The sequence below is a fragment of the Oryx dammah genome, unplaced genomic scaffold (genome assembly GCF_014754425.2).
Source record: "Oryx dammah isolate SB20612 unplaced genomic scaffold, SCBI_Odam_1.1 HiC_scaffold_1, whole genome shotgun sequence".
NCBI lineage: Eukaryota > Metazoa > Chordata > Mammalia > Artiodactyla > Bovidae > Oryx > Oryx dammah.
The window spans coordinates 12,106,627-12,126,624 of NW_024070185.1; positions in this window are offsets into that span (position 1 = coordinate 12,106,627).

A 19,998-nucleotide genomic window follows, 5' to 3' on the forward strand; every position below is an offset into this window, starting at 1 on the left:
TACTTTATAATATTGTATTGGTTTTGCCATACATTGACATGAATCTGCCATGGGTGTACATGTGTTCCCCATCCTGAACCCCCTTCCACCTCCCTCCCCATCTCATCCCTCTGGGTCATCCCAGTGCACCAGCCCCAAGTATCCTGTATCATGCATTTAACCTGGACTGGCAATTTGTTCACATATGATAATATACATGTTTCAGTGCCATTCTCCGAAATCATGCCACCCTCGCCCTCTGCCACAGAGTCCAAAAGACTGTTCTATACATCTGTGTCTCTTTTGCTATCTTGCATACAGGGTTATTGTTACCATCTTTCTAAATTCACATATATATGCGTTAGTATGCTGTATTGGTGTTTTTCTTTCTGACTTACTTCATTCTGTATAATAGGCTTCAATTTCATCTACCTCATTAGAACTGATTCAAATGTATTCTTTTTAAATGGCTGAGTAATACTCCATTGTGTATATGTACCGCAGCTTTCTTATCCATTCATCTGCCAATGGACATCTAGGATGTTACCATTTCCTGGCTATTATAAACAGTGCTGCAATGAACATTGGGATACATGTGTCTCTTTTAATTCTGGTTTCCTCAGTGTGTATGCCCAGCAGTGGGATTGCTGGGTCATAAGGCAGTTCTATTTCCAGTTTTTTAAGGAATCACCACACTGTTCTCCATATTGGCTGTACTAGTTTGCATTTCCACCAACAGTGTAAGAGGGTTCCCTTTTCTCCACACCCTCTCCAGCATTTATTGTTTGTAGACTTTTGGATAGCAACCATTCTGCCCAGTGTAAGATGGTACCTCATTGTGGTTTTGATTTACATTTCTCTGACAATGAGTGATGTTGAGCATCTTTTCATGTGTTTGTTAGCCATCTGTATATCTATGTATGTTTAGTTCTTTGGCCTATTTTTTGACTGGGTCGTTTATTTTTCTGGAATTGAGCTGCATAAGTCGCTTGTATATTTTTGAGATTCTTTGTCTGTTGCTCTGTTTGCTATTATTTTCTCCCAATGAAGGCTGTCTTTTCACCTTGCTTATAGTTTCCTTTGTTGTGCAGAAGCTTTTAATTTTAATTAGATCCCAGTTGTTTATTTTTGATTTTATTTCCAATATTCTGGGAGGTGAGTCATAGAGGATCCTGCTATGGTTTATGTTGAAGAGTGTTTTGCCTATGTTCTCCTCTAGGAGTTTTACAGTTTCTGGTCTTACATTTAGATCTTTAATCCATTTTGAGTTTATTTTTGGTATGGTGTTAGAAAGTGTTCTAGTTTCATTCTTTTACAAATGGTTGACCAGTTTTCCAAGCACCACTTGTTAAAGAGATTGTCTTTTATCCATTGTATATTGTTGCCTCCTTTGTCAAAGATTAGGTGTCCATAGTTGTGTGGATTTCTCTCTGGGCTTTCTATTGTGTTCCATTGATCTATATTTCTGTCTTTGTGCCAGTACCATACTGTCTTGATGACTGTGGCTTTGTAATATAGCCTGATGTCAGGCAGGTTGATTCCTCAAGTTTCATTCTTATTTCTCAAGACTACTTTGGCTATTTGAGTTTTTTTGTATTTCCATACAAATTGTGAAATTATTTCCTCTAGCTCTGTGAAAAATACCACTGGTAGCTTGATAGGGATTGCATTGAATCTGTAGATTGTTTTGGGTAGTATACTCATTTTCACTATATTGATTCTTCCTATCCATGAACATGGTATATTTCTCCATCTATTAGTGTCCTCTTTGATTCCTTTCACCAGTGTTTTATAGTTTTGTATATATAGGTCTGGGTAGCTGGTATGTAACTGTTATGGTTGTAAGGTTAACGTTCAAGGCTTCTTTGAAGCTAGGGCTTCCCAGATAGCACTAGTAGCAAAAAACCTGCTTGCCAATATGGAGACATAAGAGACATGTGTTCTATCCCTGGGTTGGAAAGATCCCCTGAAGGTGGAAATGGCTACCCACTCTGGTATTCTTGCCTGGAAAATTCCATGGAAGAGGAGCCTGGCGGGCTACAGTCCATAGGGTCACAAACAGTTGGATTCAGCTAAAGCGACTTAACATGCACAGATGTGGAACTGGGGAGCAGGGATGAGAATGGTATGGATTAAATGCTATGAAGCTCTCTGTTCTTGTAAAACTCAGTCATTTTTCTGATGTGTTCAATGGGAGATCATGAGTGTAAGAGTTTGAACAGATTGTAAGGCTGCCTTTGGTTAATTTACAGCATTTTGAAAAAGTTGATTTTAATCATTTCTGCCATCATTCTCATTTCCTTTATAGAGGAAGTGAATTTTGAACATCTTTACTCTGCCATCCCAGCAGTGCCTCAGTGTGTGCATGTTCTTATGGACTACTGCTTTTATTTCTATGGGTTAGAATTCTAAAAGCAGGATTGCTGGGTTGAGGGATATAACTGTATTTAGTTACATTAATTATTACAGTTTCCTTTGTACAGTAGCTCCAAAAATTCACATTTTATTAAAACCATTAAGGTTAATATTATCCTCTTTTTGTTTTAATCTAAGAGATTCAAAGTCTTATTGAACTTATTCAAATTCAAAGTCTTTTCACAGGTTCATAGACTATTTGGGTTTGAGTCATCATAGATTTCTTTTACCTATTCATCTAGTAAACTTTTTAAAAGTATATTAAATATTTTTAAATTAAATATTTATTTATACTAGTGGATTAGAGGGAAAATTTTTATAGTGAAAGAATTTCATATGCTTATACATTTCATGGAATTTTTCTAACAAAAGAAGATGGGGCAGGTGGAAGGAGGTCTGGGAGGGAGGGGATATATGGATACATATAACTGATTTACTTCATCACACAGGAGAAACTAACCTAACATTGTATGGCAATTATACTTCAATGAAAAGAAGAATAACTGTTAAAAAAAACTGGTGAGGATACAATTTGGTATGGAGAAGAAAATAAACACATGAAAAAAATTACATGATGTTAATTTCAGAGCAATCTTTCTCTTACAAGAAAGTGTTTAAAATGAAATGTTTGATTTCTACTCCGTTTTCTGAGTTGCAGAGAAAGTTCCAGAAACACATTTTTTTCTTCTACCCTTCAATACCTACTGCCTTGAACTTACCAGGATAAATGGCACTATGTCATATCAGACAGTAAAGGATACCTGGATTTTCAGGGCACCCTTCTCTTACTGTGGCCTAATCTCCATAAAATACTATAGATCTCCTATTCTTTCTTCTTTCTACACGTCCCGCTAGCACTCTCTCGTGATGGCTGTTTCTTCCTCTATCCTTATTTCAGTGTCTTCACTGACACTTGCAGAGCTTCTCTTTCTCGTCTCTTGCATCCTTGGCTTTGAATCTCAAGCATTAGATTTGATCACACACTCTGTGTCCCATCAACCCCTATGTTCCATCAACCCCTGTGTTCTATCAGCTGTCTATAGTAGTAGCTTCTGGTTCCCTGTCACTCTCTCCAGTGATCATCTCTTGAATGATCTTGCCTTCTACCCTACATCCTGCCTACATACTACTCTGAATGCCACCTTCTGACTTCTAGCTTACTCTGTTTAGTACCCTAGCTCTTATAATCCATTGGCTTTTTCCAGGATTTCCAATGCATTGGTCCTAACAACTTTTTACTTTTCCTTGCAACCAAGATGTCCTCCTTTCCCTTTAGGCCCAGAGTAAATCTCATGACTAATCACAATAAAAGCAATCTGTGTATATCTCAACTCTCTTTTCCCATGATCCTTCATTATGTTTGCTCTTGGAAAAACAGTATGGAGGTTCCCGAAAAAACTAAAAATAGAGCTACTGAATGATCTAGCCATCCACTTCTGAATATGTGTCCGAAAGAACTGAAATCAAGGTCTCAAAGAGAAATTAATTTAATTTTCTTAAGAGACTGGATTTAGTTTCTTGAATTGTCTGGTTAAATACAACCATCCATCTCTAGTCTACCTTTTATACTTGTGTAGCTAAATACTGCTAGAAAAGAACATGCCATCACACTGACTAATCATTCACAAGATAGATTTAGTGCTATCAAATATTCATACATTCCCCCTTCCATTTGACTGGCTGATTAATTTCCATGTATCCCTAAGTTCACAATGCTTTTTCTTCCATCCTTACTCCCACTTGATGGTTGATCTGTATTTATACATCACTGAGAAAATGTATGAAATCAACAGAAAACATCCACATACAGACCTATCAACATCTGACCACGAACTCTGTTTCCCTGCATATTACCAGAGACAGATTGTTGATGTCTCTATCCAAAGCCAATTACAGCACTCATATAGTAGATGCTTGCCTGCTTTCCTGTACAAGGGTGCTATTCCAGAAAGCCTTTTTTCTCATATATGGTTCTACTGCATTCATGTGTGCTGTTAACAATCTCATCATCCTAAAAAAAAATTCAAAATATCTATCTTGACCCACTTCAAATGCCTACAAGTCTATTTATTTTCTATTATTTGTGGAAAAATTCTTGTAAACAGTTTCAACACTTTAAATCCTATTCCACTTGTTCATACTTTTCCTATCAATACTTGGCCCTTAATTCCCTAGAATGTTTCCATTCACACGTAATGAATACTGTCATGCAAAACCCAATGTCTATTTTTGGCTTTAACATTACTTAACCTATCAGAAGTGTTTTTAAAAAGTTTATCACTCATTTCTACTTTATGTAATTTATTCACTTGGTTTATATTACATAGCACTCTCAGTTTTCTTATGGTTGCTGATTATTTCTTTGTCTCTTCTCTTGGCTCCCTCACAAATCCTTGGTTTCATGATGTTAGGATGTCAGTGGTCCCTTACTTAGCCTTTGCACATCTTTCTCTGCACAGACCACATTGGGAATATTATTCAGTTTCATGCTTTCAATACCTGTATATCAGCTCCATGTTGATAATTTCTTAATTTATATCTCCAGCTTAGATGTCTCTCCCAAACTCCATATATAATATATGTGTTTGTATGTATATCACACAAACACATGCATACATACCTGCATCTTCCTGTTCAACACCTCCACTGAAATGTCTAATACCACATCAGTAAACATGTCTGTGGAACATGGGAAGATATGAAATTTCATATAGTCCCTGAGTTAGAAAGAATAAGTAGGCCAAGGGCAGGTGTGATGAGATGGTGGCAAACATTTGGTTTGGTCAATGGTTACTAACCCAGTTGGGCAGGAATTTTTAAATATCGATAACAACAGATTCTTACCAAAGGAAGAACCAGTTACTTCTTCCCTCATCTCTTATCCCTAAACCCAAAGCATAGCATTCTTAGGATGAGTCCAGCTATTGATGAAAGCTTTATAATTACCCCTTTGAGATAAGAATTTAACTGCATCAAAACCACTTATTCCTCCAGAATGGAATATGCCTCAGTGCCTCTTAGAAAGAAGAATGTACTTGTGGTATCCAGGCCAGGGTTTAGTCACCTCATTTTGTGTGTTACACACCATTTATTCACCATCCTAACCAGCCCCTAATCATGTACTCATTTCTCAAAGTGCAAATCATCAAAAATAGTACCTGATTTTCAGGAAACTATCTTCCTTGAGGTTATCACATCCAATTTATTAATGGAAATTCAAATGTATTCGTAGTGGTGGACAAATGATTGTTGCCTAAGAATCTTTCTCTTGTTTATGGCTCAAAATGTATTTATGTTAGATATTGAAAGATTTTTATAGTTAGATTGGCTGGCCTGTATAACTTCTCATTTCTAGAAATGGAGAAGCAGGAGGAGGGAAATCTATAGACACTATATTGTACAGCATATATCTAGAATTTATTCATCTGGCATAATAAACTTTCTGCGTTTTGGACAATAGCTCTCCATTTTCTCCTCCCCTGAGCCCCTGGAAACTACCATTATATTCTCTGCTTCCAAAAGTTTGACAATTTTAAGTACCTAATATGAGTTGGGCTACCTAGGTAGCTCAATGGTAATGAATCTGCCTGCCAATGCAGGAGACATAGGTTCAATCCCTGGGTTGGAAAAATCCCCTGAAGAAGGGAATGGCTATCCATTCTAGTATTCTTGCCTGGGAAATCCCATGGACAGAGGAGCCTAGTGGGCTATCGTCTGTGGTGTTGCAAAGAGTTGGACAGGACTGAGAGACTGAGAACCATTATGCATATATCACATTTTCCTTATTCATTCATTTATTGATGGATATTTAGATTGTTTCTTTATCTTGGATATTGTGACTATTGCTGAAGTAAATATGGGATTTCAGATTTTGGCCTTGCAGTGACTTATTGGGTATAACATCAAAGCAAAAGAAACAATTAGGTAAGTAGAGCTACATCAAACTAAATAAAATAAAATTTTCTGCCCAGCAAACAAAACAAAACTGGAAACCCTATCAACAAAACTAAGACGCAACCTATAGAACAGGAGAAAATATGTCCAAACCATATGTCTTATAAAGAGATTAATGAATGAAATATATAGGAAACTCCTATAAGTCAGTAACAAAAAGAAAACAAAGACCTGATTAAGAAAATAGACAAAGGACTTGAATAGCATTTCTCTAAAGGAAATATACAAATGACCAACATGTACATGGAAAATACAAATTAAATCCACAATGAAATATCACCTGATACATATTAGGTTGGCTAGTCTCAAAGATTAAAAAGTAAAGATACACATTGGTGATGATTGGAGAAATTGAAACCATGTGCACTGGTGACTCAGACAGTAAAGAATCTGCCTGCAATGTGGGAGACCTGGGCTCGACCTCTGGGTTGGGAAGATCCCTTGGAGGAGGGCATGGCAACCTACATCAGTTTTCTTGCCTGAAGAATCCCTAGGGACAGAGTAGCCTGGCTAGCTACAGTCCACACCGTTGCAAAGAGTCGGACACGACTGAGCAACTAAGCACAACACGGCACTGTTGGTGGGAATGTAAAATGTTGAAGCTGCTGTGAAAAATAGTACAGAGGTTTCTCAAAAAATTAAAAACAGGACTACCTATGATCTAGCCATCCACCTCTGAATATATATCCAAAATAATTGAAATTAAGGTCTCAAAGAGAAAGTAATTTAATTTTCTTAAGAGACTGAATTTAATTTCTTGAGTTGCTAGATTACCAGGGAGGAAAGCAAGATACTCTTTAGAGAGATGCCCGTGGAGCTGATATTAAACTATACTTTCCAAGAATCAGTGTGTAGCTCAGTAGGTCATGATCAATATGGGTGACAAAGATAAGATTTCTTCAGTAGCCCCTGCAGATACCTGAGATGTACATATTCATTAAGATCTCTGTAAATATATCATTATGCTTTGGTTTTGCTTTTGCCTTTTGGCATTACATTTGTTTATTTTCAACATGTTGACTGGTAGAGCTAGCACTATATTTGAAATACAAGAATATATATAGTTAAAATATGATTATACATTTAGAGAGATATTCAATAAAATGTTAATACAGGTTATCTCCAGATATTGAAATTATGAATTAGTTTTCATTTCTCTGTGTTTTTTGTCATTCTAGTTTCTATAGTTAGCAGGTACAATTTATATAAACATACAGTATGAAAAAGTATTTATACTAATGAGACATTTACATAGTAGGTAAGAAAGAACAGATTAACCTGAAGACTTAATCCCACTCACAGACAATCCCCTTGATACAGTAACATTCCATAACTTTGATGAGAAACAAAATGATAATTTCAAGATTAATTTCACTCATTTAGATTGATAGGGTTATTTGGAATATGGAATGCAGTGCATATGGCACATCTTTCAGCAGATTATTTCTGACAATATCCCTAAAGACTTGATTGGGAAGTGTTGGCAGGATTTCAGTATGATTAGGTGGAGTCATAGTTTTTAAATGATCACCAGAAAGTAGGTAGATTGATGTTTAATGTCAACCCAAGGGAGGTTCTGTGGTAGAGTTCTAAATCTGACTATATTTTATTTAACAATTTCATTAGTGAAAACAGATGACATGATTATCATAATTTAAGTAATAAGGTACCCAACCAGCTGACATCAGGCCAAAGAAGACAAGGTCTGACATCTAACAAACATTATGTGGTTTTAGATAGAGCAAGAAGTTGAAAAGTGATTGTATTTCTTCGAACCTATAGACATGGGTATTAAAAGTTGTTGCCCAACAAAAACGTTGTTGGCTTCAAGTCTAGGATAGCTTGTTGCTTATAAAGACACTGAAGAGGTGATGTCATGAAACTTGATGTATAATGGAAAAAGTCAACAAATCATGTATACATGGACATAAAATATATAAAACCTGACATGTTTTGAGCATGAGTTTTCTGAGAACAGTTAGGAACCCATTTTAAGACTACACAGTTCATGTGTGTGTGTTTACATTTCTGAGTCTCAATGTGACTTAACAGTGAGATGTGTGGATTATTTCTGCAAGTGTCCTTCTTGCCAAGTGCTCATAAATTCTGTGTAGGTTCACTGAGAGGCTTCTGTATAAATTTATGGGGCTATCAATTTTCTGGTTAATTGATCTTGTATTTGATGATTCCAAACATGTTCAGCTCCATTAAATGTAATGTCACTCTTTTCCCAGGGGCCAGTTGATTTCAGTGTCAGTAAAAGGTTGCTATATAAAAAAAGAAAATTTTTCTATAATGCTTTGCTCTACTACCACACACAAATTACAAAACATCATATCATCTTGGGAATAGGGATTTTTTTTCAAAGCATGACACAAAGCCTATGGATCATAAAGGGAAAAAAAAGCAAATGCACTTTATAACACATGCACATGAGCACAATAAATAAAGCAATAAGGGAAAATGTATTTGCAAAGACATTTGAAAAGGGCTAATATTGTCTATAAACATTAATGTGATCTGTAAAAGGAAAACTGGAAAGGTATAGACAAAATGATTCTCAAGAATTATGCAAAGAGAAACAGAAATATTTGACTTTTACTTCCTACACTCTCGTATTTTTAGCAAATCATTTGCATTATTTTGCAATAAAATGCAATTTCAGGCTGAAGTCTTGTCACCCTCTCTACATTTTTTTGGTCTATTTACTTTTTCTATTTTAATAATTTATAAAGAAGAAAACAATCTATATGGAAAAATGTTCTATCTATTCATGTTATTCCTCAGGGAATGTGCTTATCTATGAGCACTTTGTGGGGACTCAGTTTTTATTTCCTGTTTTCCTATTGCACACTTACCCAATGCATGGATAGCTTAAAATAAAGAGAATATTTATTGGCCCTAGATCAAGAACCCAGAGATCTGCTTGACCTTGCAGAAGATTTCCAGCACAGAAATGGGTGAGAATGGGGGTGGAAATATGTGAGAAAAGACAATGTGAGAAAAGACAATGACCATGAGTCTGTTCACCCTGATGGGTGATAGACATCACTGATCAGAGACCACAAGACTGGGATGTTCTGGGATCAACATACTTCCATGGGAATATCAGTCACATGGATCTGACCAGTATCTAGATTACAAGAAGAGGTTGGAAAAGGTATTCACAGCTGGAGGATTTGTCCTGCAAAATGCTGTGGGCAAGAGAATGCAAGTGCAAATTCGTGTGGCAAGTAGAGGATGTGGGTGGGTAGTGACAGCAGCAGATAGGGTTAGAGCTGTAATTGGGGATGGAGGGTGGGTTAGAGGAAGTAAATCATGGTGTGACTCAGGGATTGAGATGTCTCTTGTAGGTTCACTGGGTGCTGGTTGCTGTTCTTGGAGAATTCCTCACATCTCAAGAATGTTCACTTATTTTCTTCACTTTTTTAAAAATTGTTATTTAAGTATAGTTGCTTTACAATGTAGTGTTAGTTTCTGGTGTACAGCAAAGCAAATCAGCCATATGTCTACATATATCCTCTATTTCTTGGATTTCCTTCCCATTTAGGTCATTACAGAGAATTGAGCAGAGATTCCTGTGCTATACAGTAGGTTCTCATTAGCTATCTATCTCATACATAGTACTACGAGTGTGTGTGTGTGTGTGTGTGTGTGTGTGTGTGTGTGTGTGTGTGTAGGCTTCCCAGGTGGCACAGTGTAAAGAACCCACCTGCCAGTGTGGGAGACACAAGAGACATGGGTTCAATTCCTAGGTGGGGAAGAGCTCCTGGAGTAGGAAATGGCAATCCACTCCAGTATTCTTGCCTGGAGAATCCCATGGACAGAGGAGCCTGGTGGAGTACAGTCCATGGGATTGCAAGGAGTTGGACACTATTGAGTTTGAGCACTAATGAGCATAAGCATAAATGTGTCAATCCCAACCTCCTTTTCATCTCACCTCCCTTCCCCCCACCTTTGTATCCATACAAAGGATAGAGTTTGTTCTCTACATCTGTATCTCTATTTCTGCTTTGCAAATAGATTCATCTGTACCATTTTTTCTAGATTCCACATAATCACGTTTAACACAATATTTGAGTAATAAGAGGAAGTGATGCAATCTGGGTGTTCTTTTATATGTGATTTATTTCACTCTGCATAAAGCTTTCAGAGTTCATCCACAGATAGCAAGGAGGCACACTTTATTTCTTCATTCTTGCAGTACCCTCATTGATGAAAACAAAGACTCACTCTGATCTGAGAACTTCAATCAGTTGAACTTCTTCAGTTCTTCTGGCCCTCAGTGTAGCTGATGGAATGGATTGAAGAAGTTCACCTTTTTACACTGTTCCAAATCACCATCCAAAGACAAGCAACAACAAAAGTGCATAATTCCTTTCTCTTCCTTTTAAAATAAATCATATGAGAAATTATTTTTATTATAATTTTGTTGATAACATAATTATTTTTAAAAACTCCATTTAGAGATAGTTCCATAAGAAAACTCAAATTTGCCTTGTATTCAATTATTGGCCTTTTCTGATGATGCTAACAATAGATATGGAAAGTCTATATAGAAAATGCAAAATACTTGTTTTCTGGTAAGCTGAGATCTGAGATTCCTCAGATTGCTGAGGTAAGAGATATGATCTGGGTGTGTTGGGATAAGTGAAACATGTTCATATTCAAAAGGGTGCTTTGGTGAATAAAAGGAAAAGTATAGAAGTATTCAGAGTTTAGGAAAAAATACAGAAGAGTGTATTGGATATGATACCAATTTTGGAAAGAGGAAAAGCTACTTCTACAAACATATCTTGTGTGTGTGTGTATGTGTGTGCGTCTGTGTCTGTGTAAAGAGAGAGAGAATGTGTGTGTATACAGACATACATGTGTGTGTATGTAGGTACAAAACCGATGTAAATCTATTTCCTCTGGGAAATAAGATAGTACTACTGGGGGCAAAAGATGATTTCATGATTTATTTTATTTATAACTGTAAGGTTTTAGTTTATCTTTAAAAAGTGCCTTTATTTCATTATTATGGATGAAAAGTGTATGTAATAAACTTGTGCTATGTCAAGTGAAAGCACAAATTTATTAACACACTTTCAATACTTGAAAATATACTTGGTAGCTGAGTTTTCAGGGAGAAATATTATTAAAATTAAATATTAAATCTTATGGAAGCATTCATATATTATCGACAGCAATGTAAGCATGTATAGGCTTCTGGGAAAATAGTTTGACATTAAATATTAAACACTTAAAATTTTTAAAATTATTCTAGATGCCCCTTCTGAGGATACTAAATAGAAAGTTCCCCAAACATATATCTAGTTGATGTGAATGCTAGGATTTAAATTCAGAAGAGTCATAAATATTTCCTGTAGTATTATTTATTATAAGCAAAGGTGTAAACAATCAAAATTCCCTGCAAGATGCATATGGTTAAATAAATTGTAGTTAAGTCCTCACAATGTCTTTTAAACCAATATTTATTAATATAGGAATGTGGTCATGATATAACAATTTTGTTTTTCACAAACTTGCAAATGGAATTCACATAATGTTATCTTTTATAAATATATACTCGTATATAGGAAAATAAGATAAGGATATATAATAAATTGCTACTTGATCTTATCCCTGGGTGATGAGGCATTGTATATGGTTTTTAATTTTGTTTGAAAAGAACTCTATACTCTCTAATTGAAGAAAATGAGATTGCATTTCCTTTGTCATAAAAAATGAAACGAGAGAAGAATATTTTTTAAAAGGGGAAATTATATTTCCTATAGGATTTATTTTCAATTCATAAAGATTAATGAGGCTTTCTAAGTTGTTTATTGGCCTTGAGTTTCCAGCAGTTCTTAAAGATAGATATTATTTTTCATATTTATCAAGAAGATGAATGCTGTGAGTGATAATATTTATGTAGAAAAATAATTTTTCTTTACTCTTTAGCAAAGAGGAGCTATTTCTCACCATCCACAGAAGAAAAGGACAGTAAATCTCTAGTATTTTACAATGATCAGGTCAATTCAGCACATTTTTCTATCAAAGAACGTGCCATACTGTGAGGATGTATAATCCGTGCAAATGCTTCTATAGAAAAATGCCAATAGCTTCTCCCCATAAACAGAGAGAGAAGGATGCATTGTCATGAATGATGAGGAGAGGAAAGCACTATGTCAATAAAGTGACATTTTTAGAATTTCAACCGCATGAAAAAAGAGATGTCAGGGTGAATTTTTTTGGTCATGTTGTTAAGAATTTATAGTCTTAGATGTCACTTATATATTGCTATTATTTTACTATACTAATTCTTTTAAGCCCATTCATATAGTCAGAAACCATTTAGTAATACTTATTAATAACTGCCTGTGCCAGGCACTGTTCTAAACCTTGGGAATACAAATTTAATTGGCTCCAGAGAAACTCACAGTCAAGGAGACCTCATTGCACCTACATCGAAAAAGGATTCGAAGCAATTACAGAGAAAATGCAAGACAATTATAATGTCTGTGCCTGTCTTTGTTACCAAAAAACAATTAGATTTAAAGCATCATAAATATCCCCATATCCTGGATCAGGTCCCATTCCTTCTCCTTTCATCTAATCTGATATCTTGATGTACACAGATTTATTGACACAAAACAATAAGCAAGTTAAACTTAATTTGGTGGCTGCTCCATGAAGCAGGCAATTCCCACTTCACCCATCCAAATACTGGAATGTCCATCACCTCAATCACAAATGGCAGAAGAGTGGGCTCCATGGGTGACTTATTGACTTAACACCATGCCCATTTGAAACCTGCCTCAAGGGAGCATAGTGGAATCTCATTTAATATCGATTTTGATTATTGTAATACTTACTGTCAATTCATTTTACCAATTTACAGAGAAACAAATATACATTATCAATAAATGTATGAAAATTTTCTCTAGCCCTTAAGTAAAAAAATAAAGCAAAATGAGATTATAAACATCTTAGTGAACATTTAAAACACTTAAATCCAGTTTAGGTGAAGGTAGGAGAATCGTTAACTCTCATACACTAATCACAGATTTGCAAATTTATACAAGTTTTCTTTTTTTTTTTTTTTGGCATAGCACTTTGACAGTGGCTCCCATGTTAAGGTGGAACTTTACCCAGTCTACCACTGGGGTACCTACCATAAAAGGCTTTGTTTTCCTTGTGCTGTCTTCTCAGGTCTCTCATCCTTGCTATTCTGCCTGCCTTGCTTCTTTCAGTGGCCAAAAGGTTGACAACTTCCTTATTTATCCATGTAGGACAGAGTACATTTAATAACTTTTGCTTGGAGGAAGACAATGAAACCCATTCCAGTGTTCTTGCCTAGAGAATACCGTGGACAGAGGAGCGTGGCAGGCTACAGTCCATAAGGTCACAAAGAGTCAGACATGACTGAAGCAACTTAGCATACACATGTAATACATTATTGGATTGGCCAAAGAGTTTGTTCAGGTTTTTCCATAACATCTTATGAAAAAACATATTCTGGGGCTGACCCAGTATAATATATATTATATATACAAAACAAAACAAATCAAAACAAAACTGCTGCTGGAGTAGCTTTCCTCCCAACAGGATATTACTGAGCTCCATCATTTGGAGCATATTCAGAGTGTCTCTTATATTATCTCTTTATATACCAAATGATGCACTTGGATTCTATTTCCTATGTCTATCATGCATATATTTCTGCTACTCTTTACCATGGTTAGATTAGATTTCAGTGGGAGAAAAAGTCTTTTCTTATCTCCAGCTCTAGGCCATTTTGGTGCTTCAAAGATGAGACACTGACATTACCATACTTGGTCCCAGGTTTAGGCTGAAGTTATTTCATGTGTGACATGGTCATTCTACATCTGGTATCTGTACCCCCATCTTCATGTTAGGAAGTCCTTATAGAGAATGGGCCACTAAGGGGGTTAGAATGAGTCGTCTGCTCTAAGTCTTTGCTGTACTATTGGTCAGAATGCTTCTGTGCTTGTGAGCACCTGCAGAAAGAAAGAAATGCAATACTTCATGGAAAGAGAATCTTAGCAGACCCCTGAGGACTAGCAATAAATAAACCAAGGTAAAGAGGAATAATCTAATCCAGCACATTTACTGAGGGAGGTCCCAGAGTATCCTTGGCTGAGACTATCTTATGATCTGATCTCATATGCAGAGTAATATAAATACAGGGAAAACAGTAATGGTATTTAGAAACAAAGAGTACATTTCTCTCAATGCTTTTCAGAAACCTATCTTGTGATAAAGATGGATCTAACTGTTAATAGCAGAGGGGCTGATGTAATTTTGACAGTCTCTAAATTGTATCAAAGATAAAAGCATTATTCATTATTATGGTGAGGTTTGTATGCAAACTTGGTATCATTAAAAGTCAATGAGTATTTTTCAGTCAGTCTCAGTTCAGTGATCAGGATCATTTTAAGTAAAATTAAGGACTATTACATACCACCAAGGGATCAAGTAGTTCCACTATGTTCTGGTAGGTCCTATCTCTGAGAAATACTATTATGAAAAGGTATTGACATAGTTCTTTATTAAAGTGAAAGAGGAGAGTGAAAAAGTTGGCTTAAAACTCAACATCCAGAAAACTAAGATCATGGCATCTGGTCCCATCACTTCATGGAAAATAGATGGGGATGCAATGGAAACAATGACAGACTTTATTTTTGGGGCTCCAAAATCACTGAAGATGGTGACTGCAGCCATGAAATTAAAAGACATTTGATCCTTGGAAGAAAAGCTATGACCAACCTAGACAGCATATTAAAAAGCAGAGACATTACTTTGCCAACAAAGGTCCGTCTAGTCAAGGCTATGGTTTATGCAGTAGTCATGTATGGATGTGACAGTTGGACCATAAAGAAAGATGAGCACTGAAGAACAGATGCTTTTGAACTGTGGTGTTAGAGAAGATTCTTGAGAGTCCCTTGGACAGCAAGGAGATCCAACCAGTCCATTCTAAAGGAAATCAGTCCTGAATATTCATTGGAAGGACTGATGCTGAAGCCGAAGCTCCAAAACTTTGGCCACCTGATGCAAAGAACTGACTTATTGGAAAAGACCCTGATGCTGGAAAATATAGAAGGCAGGAGGAGAAGGGGACGACAGAGGATGAGATGGTTAGAAGGCATCACTGACTCAATGGACATGAGTTTGAGTAAACTGTGGGAGTTGGTGATGGACAGGGAGGCCTGGCGTGCTGCAGTCCATGGGGTTGCAAAGAGTCAGAAATGACTGAGCGACTGAACTGAACTGAACTGGACTGAACTGAATTGACATAGCACTATGTATCTAGAAGGGCCAACAGGGAGCAAGTAGGGTGAAGATTTATCATCATGTGGCATATGGTTATGGGCTGGAGGAAGTTTAGGCTACAGTATCTATACAGATAATGGCTTGATAATGTTAAGCAGATAAGAATTGTTATGTAAAATTCTAGCAAACAGAATCCAACAACATATTAACAAATCGTACATCATTACCAAGTGGACTTTATCCAAGGGATGCAAGGATTCTTTAGTAGCTGCAAATCAAACAATGTGATACACCACATTAACAAACTGAAAGATAAAATCTATGCCAAAACCAATACAGAATTGTAAAGTAAAAATTAAAAATAAATAAATAAATTTAAAAAAAAAATAAAAAAAAAAAAAAAAAAAACCATATGACTATCTCAATAGATGCAGAGAAAGCCTTTGACATAATTCAACATCCATTTATGATAAAAACCTTCCAGAAAGCAGGAATAGAAGAAACATATCTCAACATAATAAAAGCCATATATGATAAACCCACAGCAAACATTATCCTAAATGGTGAAAAATTGAAAGCATTTCCCCTAAAGTCAGGAACAAGACAAGGATGCCTACTCTCACCACTTCTATTCAACATAGTTTTGAAAGTTTTAGCCACAGCAATCAGAGAAGAAAAAGAAATAAAAGGAATCCAGATTGGAAAAGAAGAAGTAAAACTCTGTTTGCAGATGATGTGATCCTCTACATAGAAAGCCCTAAGACTCCACCAGAAAATTGCTAGAGCTAGTCAATGAATATAATAAAGTTGCAGGATATAAAATTAACACACAGAATTCTCTTGCATTCCTATACACTAACAACGAGAAAAAAGAAAGAGAAATTAAGGAAACAATTCCATTCACCATTGTGACAAAAATAATAAAATACTTAGGAATAAATCTACCTAAAGAAACAAAAGACCCTTATATAGAAAACTATAAAACACTGATGAAAGAAATCAAAGATGACACAAATGGAGAAATATACCATGTTCATGGATCAGAAGAATCAATATAGTGAAAATGAGTATACTACCCAAAGATTCAATGCAATCCCTATCAAGCTACCAATGGTGTTTTTCAGAGAACTAGAACGAATAATTTCACGATTTGTATGGAAATACAAAAAACTTCAAATAGTCAAAGCAATCTTGAGAAAGAAGAATGGAACTGGAGGAATCAACCTGCCTGACTTCAGACTATACTACAAAGCCACAGTCATCAGGACAGTATGTTGCTGGCACAAAGACAGAAATATAGATCAGTGGAACAAAATGGAAAGCCCAGAGATAAATGCATGCAACTATGGACACCTTATCTTTGACAAAGGAGGCAAGAATGTGCAATGGAGAAAAGGCAATCTCTATAACAAGTGGTGCTTGGAAAACTGGTCAACCACTAGTAAAAGAATGAAGCTAGAACATATCTAACACCATACACAAAAGCAAACTCTAAATGGATTAAAGATCTAAACATAAGACCAGAAACTGTAAAACTCCTAGAGGAAAATGTAGGCAAAACACTCTCTGACATAAATCACAGCAGGTGTGGAGAAAAGGGAACACTCTTACACTGTTGGTGGGAATGCAAACTGGTATAACCACTATGGAGAACAGTGTGGAGATTCCTTAAAAACTGGAAATAGAACTGCCATACGACCCAGCAATCCCACTGTTGGGCATACACACTGAGGAAACCAGAATTGAAAGAGACACATGTACTCCAGTGTTCATCGCAGGACCGTTTACAATAGCTAGGGGATGGAAGCAACTTAGATGTCCATTGGCATATGAATGGATACAAAAGCAGTGGCACATATACACAATGGAATATCACTCAGCTATTAAAAAGAATGCATTTGAATCAGTTCTAATGAGGTGGATGAAACTGGAGCCTATTATACAGAGTGAAGTAAATCAGAAAGAAAAACACCAATACAGCATACTAATGCATATATATGGAATTTAGAAAGATGGTAACAATGACTGAGAGATAGCAAAAGAGACACAGGAGTAAAGAACAGTCTTTTGGTCTCTGTGTGAGGTGAGGGTGGGATGATTTGGGAGAATGGCATTGAAGCATGTATATTATCATATGTGAATGAGATCACCAATCCAGGTTTGATGTATGAGACAGGGTGCTCACGGCTGGTGCACTGGGATGACCCTGAGGGAGGGGATGGGGAGGGAGGTGGGAGGGGGGTTCAGGATGGGGGACACATGTACACCCATGGCTGATTCATGTCAATGTATGGCAAAAACCACTACAATAATGTAAAGTAATTAGCCTCCAACTAAAATAAATTAATTAATTAAAAAAAGAACTGTTATGTAGAAGAGATGACCTTTGCATATATATAGTATATACATGTAAGTGTGGTCATATACAGGGCCTTTCCAGGTGGTGCAGTGGTAAAGGATCTGCCTGCCAATGCAAGAGATGCAGGTTCGATCCCTGTCAGAAAGATCCCCTGGAGTAGAAAGTGGCAAGCCACTCTAGTATTCTTTCCTTGATATTTCATTAACAGAGGGGTCTGGCAGGCTACAGTCCATGAGGTTGCAAAGAGTCAGACATGACTGAGCATGCTCACACAAACACAGAGTCATATATGGAGATCCATGTATGCTTGTGTATATTATAATGCATAATATATGTAAACATAATGTCAAAACTTATCTAGGACCCACTCATCTTTACAATTCAGTATTAACTTGCTTTCTGGGTAGTCCCAGCTATGAGGGGGCCAGAAAAAGATATTTGGGTGTAGGAAACTGATAATTCTAACCAATCATAGTTCATTCACCAAGACTGGCATTTTGGTGCTTTTTAAAATAGACTGTGTCTGGAGCTTCCCTAGTGGCCCAGTAGTTAAGACTTCACCTTCCAATGCAGGGAGTGTAGGTTCAGTCCCTGGTCAGGGATCTAAGATGCCACATGGTTTGAAGCCATAAAAACAGAATGTAAAACAGAATCATTATAACAAAATTAAATAAAAACTTTAAAAATGCTCCCCTTGAAAACAAAACCTTAAAGAAAAGAAGACTGCGTTCTGAAATGCAGGAAAAAGAAGGGTCACAGCTGAGGGGCTGCCCACAATTAATGTTGCCTCATGTTATGTTTGCCTGATTTCCTGTTTTCTGATGCTTTGTAAAATTCCCAAAGGGAAAACATGGTTTTGGTAAAATTTTTTGGCATCTGAGCCCAATGTCAAGTGCATGAATAGCCAAAATTGCGTATCATATTTTATTGTGTGCCACTTTTTTGTGTGCTTAGAATATATTGTGACTTTTACACACTGAAGGTTTGAGGCAAGTCTGTGTCAAACAAGTCTATCAGTACCATTTTCCAACAGCATTTGCTCACTTCTTGTTTCTGTGTCACACTTTCATAATTCTCAAAATATTTAAAACTTTTTCGGTATATGTTTGTTACAGTAAGCTGATGGCTCAGATGGTGGTTAACATTTATTTTCACAATAAAGTTTTTAAATTAAGATATATATTTATTTTAGACATAATCCTATTGAACACTTAATTGACTACAGTGTAAGTTTTATTTGCACTAAAAAACCAAAAAAATTCATTGGACTCACCTTAGTAGTAGTAGTAGTTGCTCAGTCGTGTGTGATTCCTTGTGACCTATAGATGATAGCCCTCCAGGCTTCTCTGTCCATGGAATTCTCCAAACAAGAATACTGGAGAGGGTGCATTGCAGGCAGATTCTTCATTGTCTGAGTCAATTGCAATATTTTCTTTATTTCATTGGTCTAGAACTGAACTCACAATAGCATCAATACTATCTCTAATTGGCTATTAAGTGAAATTAATAAATTGATAAAAGTTGATGTCAGGATTCTTTTCAAAACCTCTGAAAAGTTGCTATGAAAAGTTTTCAAGATGCCTGACCAGGAACCTTTCCCACATAGTCTGCACACAGCTGTCAATCTTTCCCCAGGCCATTCCCTCTGCTGGAATGCTTTTCCTTGCCAGGGTATCAATTCTACTCAATCTCTTCAGTAAGAGACTTATACCTCCCACACCCCTGTTTGTTGAGCCTGCTCTGGCTGACCCAGACAGAATACATGTCCTTTCTTTCTGGATTAGACTATTGCTTGTCCTTCCTATGCTTTGCTGTGTCAACTTGTTTATCCTCTGCTGAACTCTGAGCTGTTTCAGTGAAAAGTTAGGTTTATCACTAACAGCATACTGAGTGCCTGTTGCAGAGTCAGTGTTTGATAATTACATTTTATTTATAATTAATTTAATTTTTTGAAGAGTAGTTGCTTTACAATATTAGTTTCAAGTGTACAAAGTAGTGATTCAATATGTTTG